The sequence below is a fragment of the Rana temporaria genome, chromosome 10, assembly GCF_905171775.1.
Source record: "Rana temporaria chromosome 10, aRanTem1.1, whole genome shotgun sequence".
In the NCBI taxonomy this organism is placed as follows: Eukaryota; Metazoa; Chordata; class Amphibia; order Anura; family Ranidae; genus Rana; species Rana temporaria.
Window position 1 is genome coordinate 107,055,092 of NC_053498.1, and position 13,745 is coordinate 107,068,836.

Below are 13,745 nucleotides of genomic sequence, written 5' to 3' on the forward strand. Positions count from 1 at the left end.
TCAGATCTTTAGGATGACATCTTATTGATAGAGATGTTGCTCATAGGGATGAATGGGGATCAAAAGAGAAAGAGCCTCATTGCGCAATGCCGTTTAAAACATTTATTGATTCCACAAAATAAAAAAGGTTACACTTACATTGCTGAGTGCCTAATAGTCCTGGCACCCGGCGTGTATAGCGATTGATTAAAAGGGTAATAGTCCTAGTAGCGGCGTCCTGGTGCACGATTCCCTGGTGGTTTCAATTGGGGCGGAAGTAGTACCTCGGTGTTTCGGTCAATCACAAGGTTATCATCAGGAAGTAGTCTCATATATTAGTTTCACCTTTTAAGTTGCATAAATAAAATGTAATGAATAAATAAATGAACTTTTGCACGATATTCTAATTTTTCGAGTTTCACCTGTATGCTATATATTTTACATTTACCTGGCTAAAGAAAAATAACCCAGACCTACACACGCTTTCCCCCCTGTGCTCTCCACATCCCCCCATGCTCTCCGCTGTCCCCCCCCCCCATGCTCTCTGCCACTCCCTTGTGCTCTCCACATCCCCCATGCTCTCCGCCGCCCCCCTGTGCTCTTCATCTCCCCCCATGCTCTCCACCTGCCCCCATGCGCTTCACTGCCCCCCTGTGTTCTCCACCTCCTCCCATGCTCTCTGCTCACCCCCTGTGATCTCCTCTTCCTCCCTGTGTTTTCTGCCTCTCCCCTGTGCTCACCCCACCCCATTTTCAAGGTTCTTCCCTGTGCTCTCCAACCCCATGCTCTTTCTTGCCCCCCCCCCCCCCACACACCTCTGCTGGGTTCCCTCCTCCCCTCTCTCAGGGGATCTGTCAGGGTGGAGAGTGGGGAAGGGGCCGGTTAACATGTCACAGGCTGCTCAATCCAAAATCCCTGAGCCTATTTTTTTGTCCCAGTCCAGGCCTGGGCCTAGTTCTACACATAGGCCCCTTTCACACTGGGGCGGGAGGCGCGGTGGCGGTACAGCGCTGCTAAAAATAGTGACGCTATACCGTCGGATTTGCCCCCGCTAGCGGCCGATAAAGGGTTAAAACCGGCCACAATGCGCATTGCGGGCGGTATTGCCGCGGTTTCCCATTGTTTTAAATGGGAAGGAGCGGTATACACGCCGCTCCTCTCACCGCTCCAAAGGCGCTGCTGGCAGGAGATTTTTTCTCTCCCGCCAGCGCATCGCCTCTGTGTGAAAGCCCTCGGACTTTCACATTGAGGTTGCTGGGCAGGAGTTTTTCAGGCGGTATAGCAGCGCTATTTTTAGCGCTGTACCGCCTGAAAAACCACACACTGTGAAAGGGGTCTTAATATGTTCGATGTGGATACTCTCCAGCTTGCCACCTTGTATGACATCTTTTGGTCCTGTCCTCACATCACAGCTTTTTGGGATCCACTTTTGAGATCAACCTGGGATTCTATGGTTCAAGAGCCTTTTGGGTATCCTAAATGACTTTGGGCCAAATCCACAAAGATCGTGCGTAACGTAAATTTTTCCATTTAAGTTACACTGCCTTAAAATTTCTACCTAAGTGCCCGATCCACAAAGCACTTACCTAGAAATTTTGGGCTGTGTAACTTAAATTCCGCCGGCGCAAGGCGTTCCTATTCAAATGGGGGCGATTCCCATTTAAATTAGGCTCGCTCCCGCGCCGGCCGTACTGCGCATGCTCGTGACGTCATTTTCCCGACGTGCATATCGCGAAATTACGTTACGCCGAGCTTTGTGGATTGCGACGGGTCAATAAAGTTGCGTCGGGAAAAAAAAAAAGATACGGCGGGAAAAAAAAAATTTTAAATTAAAAAGAAATCGCGTCGCTGGACAGAAAGGTCTGCTTTTACATGGTGTACTAACTTTACACCTTTTAAAAGCAGCCCTAATTTTGCGTATGCAAACTAAAACTTACGGAGAAAAAACGAAGCTGAAAAGCTTTGTGGATCTCCGTAAGTGCTAATTTGCATACCCGAGGCGGCATTTCGACACTAAATGCCCCCAGCGGCGGATGCGGTACTGCATCCTAAGATCCGGCAGTGTAAGTCCCTTACACATGCCGGATCTCCTGCCTAACCATGGAAAACTGATTCTGTGGATCAGTTCCATAGTTAGAAACAGGGATACGACGGAGTAACAGCAGTTACGCCGTCGTATCCCTTTTGTGGATTTGGCCCTTTGTTCCTCTGACCAATGAGCATGCCATGATTCATTTGATTCTTTTCCGACCTAAAATAGATAGGGCAAAAGACCATCAAATACTTGAGGAAAATCTACTGCCGTCTGCCAGAAAAATGTCAATGGGAAGGTTTACATGACAATGACCCAAACTACACAACAACAGAAAATGTCCTTGCATGGTCTAGTCAGAGCCCAGACTTTAACTCCGTTGAAAATCTGTGGAATGACTTGAAGACTGCAGTCCTCAAATGGTCACAATCAAATTGAACTGAACCGCAGCAGTTCTGCAAAGATTGGGCAAATATTGCAAAGTCTAGATGTGCAGAGTTAGTAGAGACATATCCCAATGGTTCAGCAAAATACTGACACAGTTGGTGTTTTATCTTTCACTTGGATGTTATAAGCTGCACTGAGTAAATACAGCTGGATAAGACAAAAACTGTCTGTCTTCATTTCAGGCTGCAAAGCAACAAAATGTGATTATTTTAACCACTTAAGGACCAGCCCATGTACATATACGTCCACAATATGGCACGTACAGGCACATGGGCGTATGGGTACGTCCTCGCCTATTAGCGGGTGGGGGGTCCGATCGGGACCCCCCCCGCTACATGCGGAGGTCGGGTCCGCTCGGGGAGCGATCCGGGACCACGGCGCGGCTATTTGTTTATAGCCGCTCCGTCGCGATCGCTCCCCGGAGCTGAAGAACGAGGAGAGCCGTGTGTAAACACGGCTTCCCCGTCCTTCACTATGGCGGCGCATCGATCGCGTCATTCCCTTTATAGGGAAGACACGATCGATGACGTCATTCCTACAGCCACACCCCCAAACAGTTGTAAACACATACTAGGTGCACCCTAACTCCTACAGCGCCCCCTGTGGTTAACTCCCAAACTGCAACTGTCATTTTCACAATAAAGAATGCAATTTAAATGCATTTTTTGCTGTGAAAATGACAATGGTCCCAAAAATGTGTCAAAATTGTCCGAAGTGTCCGCCATAATGTCGCAGTCACGAAAAAAATTGCTGATCGCCGCCATTAGTAGTAAAAAAAAAATAAAAAATAAAAATGCAATAAAACTATCCCCTATTTTGTAAACACTATAAATTTTGCGCAAACCAATCGATAAACGCTTATTGCGATTTTTTTTACTAAAAATAGGTAGAAGAATACGTATCGGCCTAAACTGAGGAAAAAAAATGTTTTTATATATGTTTTTGGGGGATATTTATTACAGCAAAAAGTAAAAAATATTGCTTTTTTTTCAAAATTGTCGCTCTATTTTTGTTTATAGCGCAAAAACTAAAAACCGCAGATGTGATCAAATACCACCAAAAGAAAGCTCTATTTGTGGGGAAAAAAGGACGCCAATTTTGTTTGGGAGCCACGTCGCACGACCGCGCAATTGTCTGTTAAAGCGACGCAGTCCCGAACTGTAAAAACCCCTTGGGTCTTTAGGCTGCATATTGGTCCGGGGCTTAAGTGGTTAAAGAGGGGGTGATGTTTTTCTATACCTAATGTACTTTTAAAAACCCTAGGTGTGAGGTGGCGACACTGTGCCCGGAGATCTTTGACTTCTCCCATGTTGTTCAGGTAGATCTCCACCTCTTTAAGGTTGCATATCCCTGATTGAGTTGGATTTATAGGCCTTGGCCCAGATTCAGGTAGATCCGCGCAATATTTGCGTGGGCAAAGGGCAACGATTTTTGCTCTGCGCCCACGCAAATATTTCGATTTGCCCGCGATTCACGGAGCAGTAGCTCCGTAAATTGCGCGGGCGCTATGCTAATTAGCCCGGCGTAAGGGCGCCTAATGTAAATGATCCCGCCGGGGGCGGGAATCATTTAAATTAGGCGCGCTCCCGCGCCGAGCGAACAGCGCATGCTCCGTCGGGAAACTTTCCCGACGTGCATTGCGGCAAATGACGTCGCAAGGACGTCATTTGCTTCTAAGTGAACGTGAATGGCGTCCAGCGCCATTCACGAATCACTTACGTAAACGACGTGAAATTTAAATTTCACGAGCGGGAAGGGCGGCTATACTTTAGCATTGGCTGCCCCTGCTATTAGCAGGAGCAACCTTGCGCTAAAGTCGCCGTACGGAAACTCCGTACCTTGCGTGCGCAGGGCCCGCGCAACTTTTGTGAATCGGTGGTAGTATGCAATTTGCATACTATACGCCGATCACAATGGCCGCGCCCCCTAGCGGCCAACGCAAGAATGCAGCCTGAGATATGAAGGCATAAGGAGGCTTATGTCTGTCATATCCTAGGCTGCAGTCCGCGTAGCGATGTTCCTGAATCAGGGGCATTCGCTACGCGGGAGCAAAACAGCTATTGCGCCGCGCAACCTATGGTTGCGCGGGCGCAATAGCTTCTTGAATCTGGGCCCATGCCTTTACATCATGGTACCCTCAGACAAATATGTGCTTGTTGCTGACCACACATTGACACCTTCAGTATCCTGTCTCAATAATTTTCACAGCTCTATTATTTATTGCAATCGTTTTTGTCAGTGTAAAGTAATACTAGAGGCCAGATTCAGATAGATCAGCGGATCTATAGATCCGCGTAATCTATCTGATTTAAGATCCGCCGCCGCAAGTTTTAGTGGCAAGTGGGTAATTCACTAAACACTTACCTCCAAACTTGCGGCGGCGTATCTTAAATCCCCCGGCGGAATTCAAATTCCGCGGCTAGGGGGAGTGTAGCATTTAAATCAGGCGCGTCCCCGCGCCGATTTAACTGCGCATGCACCGTCCGCGAATTTTCCCGGCGTGCATTGCTCCCAATGACGTCGCTAGGACGTCATTGGTTTCGGCGTGAGCTTAACTTGCGACGAGTGGTTTTGTGAATCGACGTACGCAAACGACGTAAAAAAAAAAAATTTGACGCGGGAACGACGGCCATACTTAACATTGGCTGCGCCTCATAGAAGCAGGGGTAAGTATACGCCGGGAAAACGCTTACGTAAACAACGTAAAGTGACTGCGTCGGGCCCGCGTACGTTCGTGAATTGGCATATCTCGCTGATTTACATATCGTCGCCGTAAATCAGCAAGAACGCCCCCAGCGGCCATTTTAAAATTGCAGTTAAGATCCGACGGTGTAACACAGTTACACCTGTCGGATCTTAGGCATATCTATGCGTAACTGATTCTATGAATCAGTCGCATAGATACGACCGGCCTAACTCAGAGATACGACGGTGTATCAGGAGATACACCGTCGTATCTCTTTGAGAATCTGGCCCTTTATGTATTCTTTTTTTTTTCTCTTGAAGTGAAACATACAGTATATTCACAACCTTTGAACTATTTTTCTGTCTACCAACAAGGTGGTTTAAACGCTGTGGTTAAAGAAGCTGATTCAAACTGTATACGGCGCACCTGTCTATTATGTAAAAAAAAAAAAAACAGCAAAATTAGGTCATGATTAAAACTGAAAAAAATACACTTTAAATGAGCTCTATGGTTCCAGCATACACGTATTTACTTATTGAATTAGGCCTCGTACACACGACCGAACATGTTTGCTGAAACTGGTCCGCGGACATGTTCGGTCGTTTAAGATATGCCGCCGCAAGTTTGGAGGTAAGTGTTTAGTGAATTACCCACTTGCCACTAAAACTTGCGGCGGCGGATCTTAAATCAGATAGATTACGCGGATCTATAGATCCGCTGATCTATCTGAATCTGGCCTCTAGTATTACTTTACACTGACAAAATGATTGCAATAAATAATAGAGCTGTGAAAATTATTGAGGCAGGATTCCGAAGGTGTCAATGTGTGGTCAGCAACAAGCACATATTGGTCTGAGGGTACCATGATGTAAAGGCATGGCCTATAAATCCAGCTCAATCAGGGATAGGCAACCTTAAAGAGGTGGAGATCTACCTGAACAACATGGGAGAAGTCAAAGATCTCTGGGCACAGTGTCGCCTGCTCACACCTATAAGGGTCGACCCAAAAAGGGTCTCCAATTGCATTTTAATCGTGCCTGGCCTGGGGGTTCCCCTTGTCCTCCTCTCTCCTATTGACTAAAAGCCTGGGCTGGGAGGAAATTGCAATATGTAAGAATGCTGCGGAGGAGGGTAGGCGGAGCATTAGGTGTGGCGGGTCTGGCCTGTCACCGGACACTTTATGGGGGTGCAGGTCCCTGCTCCCCCAGCCCAGTATGGCACCATAACTGGCAACAGTCCCTGCCCAGTCCCCCCCTATAATAACACTGACCCTACAGCGAGCCGGAGACTGTTTTCATGCAGGAGGCGGGACACAGGACTCAGGAGAGGCCACCCCCCCGCAAAGTGCCACCCCAGACATGGACCTTGTTGGCCTAGGCCAAGACACAGCAATGATCTGGCTACATATCAAACTCTGTTTTCACATAAATCTTTTATCTACAGTGAATTTCTATTTTTTTTTCTCTTTTGCTTTCTCTTCCTTTATTCCTACCTGATTCCTTGTTTCTGAATGACTTTCAACATCATTTTGAAATTTCAAACATTCCTCTCTCACGTGATCCACATCACCAGCTTTTTTTTGATTCGTCATTATGGTAGCCACCAAATTCACGTTTATATACCATAATGTTCAACTGTATTTTTATGTAAGTGTGCTTTAGTATTATGCTCCCACTTTCTTCTTTCCCCCTGGAGTCACCCTCTGAATTCAGAGTTGCTGCAGCGACAGAGGAGGCTTTCGGTAGTATTCACTGTCAGTGCACACTGAAAACAATATTAGGCGGATATACATCCACCAAAATATTGATTTACGGTGGAGCCCCTAGGGACTTCTCGAAGAACCATGGAGTTCCAGAAACACCAGCTGAGAAACCAAGATATAAATTATTAGGGGAGTTTGATTATCCACTTCATAAACATGTTTCGTGGAAAGCTGCTTCCTCAGGAGGATAAAAGGGTCATAACAGAAGTTTCTTAATAAATATAGGCATATATGTTAGCGCCGTAGCTCAAAAATATCATATAATGACACACAATAGAGTGGAATAATTAACAGTTTTTGACCAGAGACTGCAGGTGACCAGAGACTGCATACATACGACAGGAGATACCTAGAGACTGCAGATATACTACAGGAGACGACCAGAGACTACAAACATACTACAGGAGATGATCAGAGACTTCAGACATACTACAGTAGACGACCAGAGACTGCAAACATACTACCGGAGACGACCAGAGACTGCAGATATTACGCAGGGGACAACCAGAGACTTCAGACATACTAAGGAGATGACCAGAGACTGAAGAGATACTACAGGAGAGAACCAGAGACTGCAGACATACTACAGGAAATGGTCAGAGACTGCAGATATACTGCAGGAGATGACCAGGGTGTGCAACTGCAGAAATACTACAGGAAACAACCAGAGACTGCAATACGACTCAATTGTCAGATGTAGGGACATACAGATCTGCTTAGAGGATTGCAAGGGCGGCATGTGATAAATGCTTTCATTGACATACAATGAAACATGCAGGGTCCCCATCAGGGGGGTACAGGCAGTACACCTGTAAGGGGCCCAGAGGTCCCCAGGGGCCCGGATGGCAACCCCCTTTAAAAAAATATATATATATTTTTTTAATATATTTTTTTTTTTTTTTTTTTTTTTTTTTTAGAGTTCCGGAGGTCCCCAGGGCAACCCCCCTTTTTTTATTTATTTTTTATAAAAAAAAAATATTTTTTTTAATATATTTTTATTTTATTTTTTATTAAAGGGCCAATTTTTTTTAGGGGTTCGGAGGTCCCCGGATGACAACCCTCCTTTTTTTAATAAAAAAAAAATATATATATATATATATATATATATATATATATATATATATATATATATATATATATATATACTGTAATGGCAATTTGTCTTCGTGCTACGTTAAAGGATCATTAAAGGATCCACTGAGAGATTCAGTTCTAAAATGCCATTAAGTGTACCCACAACCTCTGCCAAATACCTCTGGAGTTTCGGGCATCGCCATATTAGGGGCCCGAAGTTTCTCTAGTCTAGATGGACAGTGAAACTTTCTAGAAGTACACTGAAATAGAGACTTATATGTAACGGATTTTAAGCTTTTAGTTACCATTGCCTAAATCACTCTTTCCAAGACTGGTACCAGGGGAACAAAACAGGAGAAGAAGAAAATTTGTAGGAATCTGTAGGAGGCTCCCGCCGAGTGATACTTTTTCTCGCTTTGACAGCTGTTATATAGAGGGTGACCCCGCCCCCCTCTGATGCCAATAAACTTTATATTTTTATGTAATTACTTTTTTAAGATGTGTTTTTTTTTGGGCATTTCAATAAATCCTTAATCATTTCCATGAGCTTTACAGGCCCCATTCACACTTGCAAATTGGCTCATTTGCGATCATGCTTGGGAGACTTAGCAGGGGTTCTCTGCTATTAGCTGCAAACAGAATGCCCCATTAAGAGCTATGGGAAGCTAACAGTGCCGCAGCTATTTGTGACTGTTCACATGTAATCAGTCATGCAGCAATTACCTGCGGATTGCTGACTCTAGGTGGAAACTCATGGAATTGTTACAATTGTTTGCACCTCTTACCATTCGTGCATTAGCCCTTAAAAACCAACGTTTCTTGCTATATAAAATGTTTTTAACCACATTGTTATAAAAAGTGATCCAGCTTTCCTATTAGTTAATTTTTATATATTTAGATTTTTCACAAAAGGTAGAGGAAGCTGGATTTTATTACCACCAAACGTTTTGTTTGGGGTGTCATCAAACTTTATAACGCTTCAAAACTTCCCTTTTGATATTCTGTCATCTTAAATTGCCTCTGCCTAACCTTTCAATAACAAGCTTCCGCAGATCCAATATCAAGCGTCAATGCCTGAAGCAAGCTGAACATTTCAATGAAGCCTAAAATATTTTATAACTTGCAAGAGAATAGCAGACTTTTGTAAATGTAAATAAATACTAATAATGTTGATAACTATAGTCTCATAACCAATGAGAAACTATTTCACATATAGGGCCAGATTCATGTAGAAATCCGGCGGCGTAATGTATCCCATTTACGTTACACCGCCGCAAGTTTTCAGCGTAAGTGCTTGATTCACAAAGCACTTGCCTGTAAACTTGCGACGGCGTAGCATAAAGCCGTCCGGCGCAAACCCGCCTAATTCAAACGGGGCGTGTATCATTAAAATTAGGCACGTTCCCGCGCCGAACGTACTGCGCATGCTCCGTTTTGAAATTTCCCGCCGTGCTGTGCGCAAAATGACGTCGCCCCGACGTAATGTTTTGAACGGCGACGTGCGTTACGTACTTTCGTATTCCAGGACGACTTACGCAAAAAAAAAAAATTGAAATCCGACGCGAGAACGACGGCCATACTTTAACATGGGCTGTCTAATTTTACACCACCTAAATAGCAATCGCAACTTTACGACAGGAAAAGCCGACTAGCGACGACGTAAGAGAATGCGACGAACGCGCGTACCTTCGTGGATCGCCGTAAACAGCTAATTAGCATACCTGACGTGGAAAACGACGCAAACTCCACCCGGCGGGCGCCGAAGTATTGCATCCTAAGATCCGAAGGCGTACAAAGCCGTACACCTGTCGGATCTTAGCCAAATGCCGTAGTATCTTTGTTTGTGAATTCAAAATAAAGATACGACGCGGCAAATTTCAAAGTACGCCGGAGTATAAGCAGATACTCCGGCGTACTTTTTCTGTGAATCTGGCCCACAGTTCAAACAGATAGAACATTAAAATGCACCCAATTATATACAGTAAAATACTTCAGGCTCCAATTGTGAATAGACCGTATAGTGAAATACTGCTGGCAAAACCTCCACCTCTAATCACTCATCAGTGGGCTTCAGTCTTCGGACCTAACATTATAAAGTTTAAAGAATGACTTTGAATGCTCCACTTTAAAGTTTTAAAGTGAAACATCCGCTTATCCGTCTCCTCCCCCGTCCGGTTGGCACGTGGCACCTTTCAGGGGGGAGGGGGGAACGGGTACCTGTCTTTGATAGGTACCATTCCCCACTTCGCAGCGCCGTCTCTCAGAAGTTCTCCCCCCTCCTCCTTCCCCTGCCACTGGGCCAATTAGAAAGCACAGCACGCTTTGCTTCGCCCCTGAAGGGCTTCACTGCCGGGTTCCCTTACCAGGAATAGCAGCGGCTGCACCGGGCAGCCGATCCGAAGATCGACTGGGGTGCTGACATTCCAGGCTCCCTGGACAGGTAAGTGCCCTAATATTAAAAGTCAGCAACTTCAGTATTTGTAGCTGCTGACTTTTAATTTTTCATGGGGGGGGGGGGGTAGACCTCCTCTTTAATATGTCTGCAGCTCCATCAAACAGTATGCTCATCAACTCAGGTCAGCTAGAGTAAGGTGAATGAAATCCGGGGACATATTTTTTCTTTACTAGTAATGGCAACAATGAGCGACTCTCTGCCCATCGCCGCCCGCCTCACAGCCTCTCAAGTCTTACTCTTCGGGCCCCCGGCTACTACTGGATGGGAAGCGGAGGAAGATCACTCCTCCAGAGAAGGCAGGGAGATAGGCAGGTAGCTGGCCAGGATTTGAGCCAAGGCAGAAGAACATGCGAGCGGAGCTGAATGGGCATGCACCCGAAATTGAAGAAATATTCCTTCCGCTCCGACCAGCACATGATCATCAGAAAGGGGCACAGATAATGGGAAAAACACAACCCCCCTATGCTAGTAGGCACGGTGGAGTGGGGGTGTGTAATTCTGCACTGATTGTCTTTGAAATTGCCCCTGCCCCCTATTAAATCCAATCTGGGGACAAAACCAGGGACAGACTTGGCCAGGGGACAGTGTCCTCAATCAGGGGACTGTCCCCTGAAACTGGGGATGTCTGGTCACCCTAAGCTAGAGACACAACATAAGTTAAGTCCATAACTCTTTAGAGCAGGGGTGTCAAACTCAATTTCATCGCAGGCCGCATCAGCATTATGATTGCCCTCAAAAGGGCTGATTGCGTAAGCCACCCCACCATCAGAAATTGAGTCCCTCACTCTCCCTTACATCACAGTGCACCCCCCCTTTACTCATGCTGCTGGGAAGAAGCTGGATGCATTGCTTGAAAGCAGAAAGTAAAGGTCTGGAGGAGGACCAGAGGAGGGCTGGAGCTCTCCTGCAGCTGCAGGAGAGGTGCAAGGGCCACATGAAATGGCATGGAGGGCCGGATTCAGCCCACGGGCCTTGTGTTTGACACCTGTGCTTTAGAGACTCCTATCACAATAGAGAAATTGCATATAATGATAAAACAGAAAACAAAGCAAAAGTTCTGGTCCGGATGGCATTTCTTTCACAATATTAGAAGGTGTTTGAAGCAGACTTGGCACTTCATTTCATAAAAGCATTTACCAGCCTAAAGCCTGGCAAACACTATGGCCCGGATTCAGATACATTGGCGCATATTTATGCCGGCGTAGCGTATCTAATATACGCTACGCCGACATCGCACAGAGAGGCAAGCACCGAATTCACAGAGCACTTGCCTCCCAAACTGCGCTGGGTTCCCTCGGCGTAAGCCGTCGTAGGTGGAATGGGCATGAGCCATGCTGAGGCATGACCCCATGCAAATGATGGGCCGAGTGCCATACAAGTACTTAAAACGAACGGCGCATGCGCCGTCCCGTGGACGTATCCCAGTGCGCATGCTCAGAATCACGTCGGAACTACTCCCTAAGATACGACGGATCACTGCCTATGACGTGAACGTAACCTACGCCCAGCCCTATTCACGTGCTACGTAAACGACATAAAATACGAGGGCTGTGTTCCCTGGTCCATACCTTAGCATGAGTTGCGCCTCATATATGGGGAATAACTTTACGCCGGAAGTACGACTTACGCAAACCGCGTATATTATGCGCCGGGCGCAAGTACGTTCGTGAATCGGCGTATCTCCCTCATTTGCATATGTGCATAGAAAATCAATAGGAGTGGCAAATGCGCCCAGCGTTAATATGCGCCCACGATACGATGGCGTAGGCAAGTTACGTCGGTCGTAGGAAGCCTATTTTTAGGCGTATCTCAGATTGTGGGCACGGCGCATAGTTACACTTACGCGGCGTATCTCGAGATACGTCGGCGTAAGTGCTTTGTGAATCCGGGCCTATGAGTTTTTTTTTGTTCAACCCCAAGGGTTGCACGAAAAAACTGTCAGCTCTGGTCAGAGCCACTGTACTAACTATGGAAGTTAGTGTAACGATCTCCCCTGCTAAGCTGTTGTGTTCTGACAGGGGGACGCCCCCCCCCCCCCCGCCAGAACACTACGATCAGTGCTCTCTGTCAACCCCATTCTACCCCCATCATTATACAGGACCCCCTCCCACATACTACACATAGACCCCTCAGGGGCGGACTGACAACTTATGGGGCCCCCGGGCAATAGAAGATTATGGGGCCCCCGGGCTTACAGATGGCCACCACGCCAGGAGGCAGTGCAGAGGCGGGGCAGCAAAAATCTCGGGATTTTCACATCAAAAGCATGTCAATTTCGGACATATCAGGGACAGATGTAAAAAAAAACGATTTTTACATACTGTCCCTGGTTTTACTAAGCCTGGCAACCCTGATGGGGCCCCCTAGTGGCATGGGGCCCTCGGGCAGTGCCCGAGTGACTCAATGGTCTGTCCGCCCCTGAGACCCCTGCATTGCCTGACCCCCCCCCCCCCCCCCCCCAGAGGTCTCACCTTGATAGGATGTCAGGCAAACACCAGGCACACCTTTCCAAACCCTCAGGCGAAAAAGTTCTTCAGCAGGCCGGTGGTCTGCTGCTTTTCGGACATGGTTAGGAAGAGGAGACGTGTGATTGTTTTGTATCATACTTCCCTGCCTGGGACAAAGCCCATCTGACTTATTTGTATGAATCACAGAAATGATCCGCGGATTTTCATGAACAGCTTGAGATCTACTTTGAGAAGAGAGATGATTTTGCAGTTTGTTCACTTCGGTAGGTCTTCTGTAGGCCATGCTTATTAATAACTACTCTGTGTGCCTCTAAGGTTTCTGGAGGAGGAAGACCTATGGTCGTTTTTAATGTGGGGCAGTCATTGTTGTGGGGCCCAAAGCACGCTGCCCACAAATAGTTGATAAGTGGATTTGGCTATCACTCAGGAGATGAGGGCACAATTGAATTTTGTGGACACTGGTGATTGGTTGGGTGTTATGTCTTCAGCCTGTGTGGTGATTGACCAGCTCAGTAGGGTAAACCTTGCCCGGGGAGAGTGCCATTGGCTCCCGCTACTGTGAATCAAATCCAATGACGTGGGAGTGGGGGGCAGGGCCAAGTCCTGTTGTCTGTGGCAATAGACGCTAGGGTGACCACGTGTCCTGGATTGCCCAGGACAGTCCCGCATTTTGCAGGTCAGTCCCGGGCACATTCATTCCAGGACAATACAGTGTTCCGGAATGAAACTGACACAGCTACCTCCCAGGCCAATCTGATGCCCCCAAAAAAGGCCGCCACATAACCGCTTTACTCACTGACAGTACTTGTCCTGGCCCGGAATGCCTAGAGGAGCACAGTCCC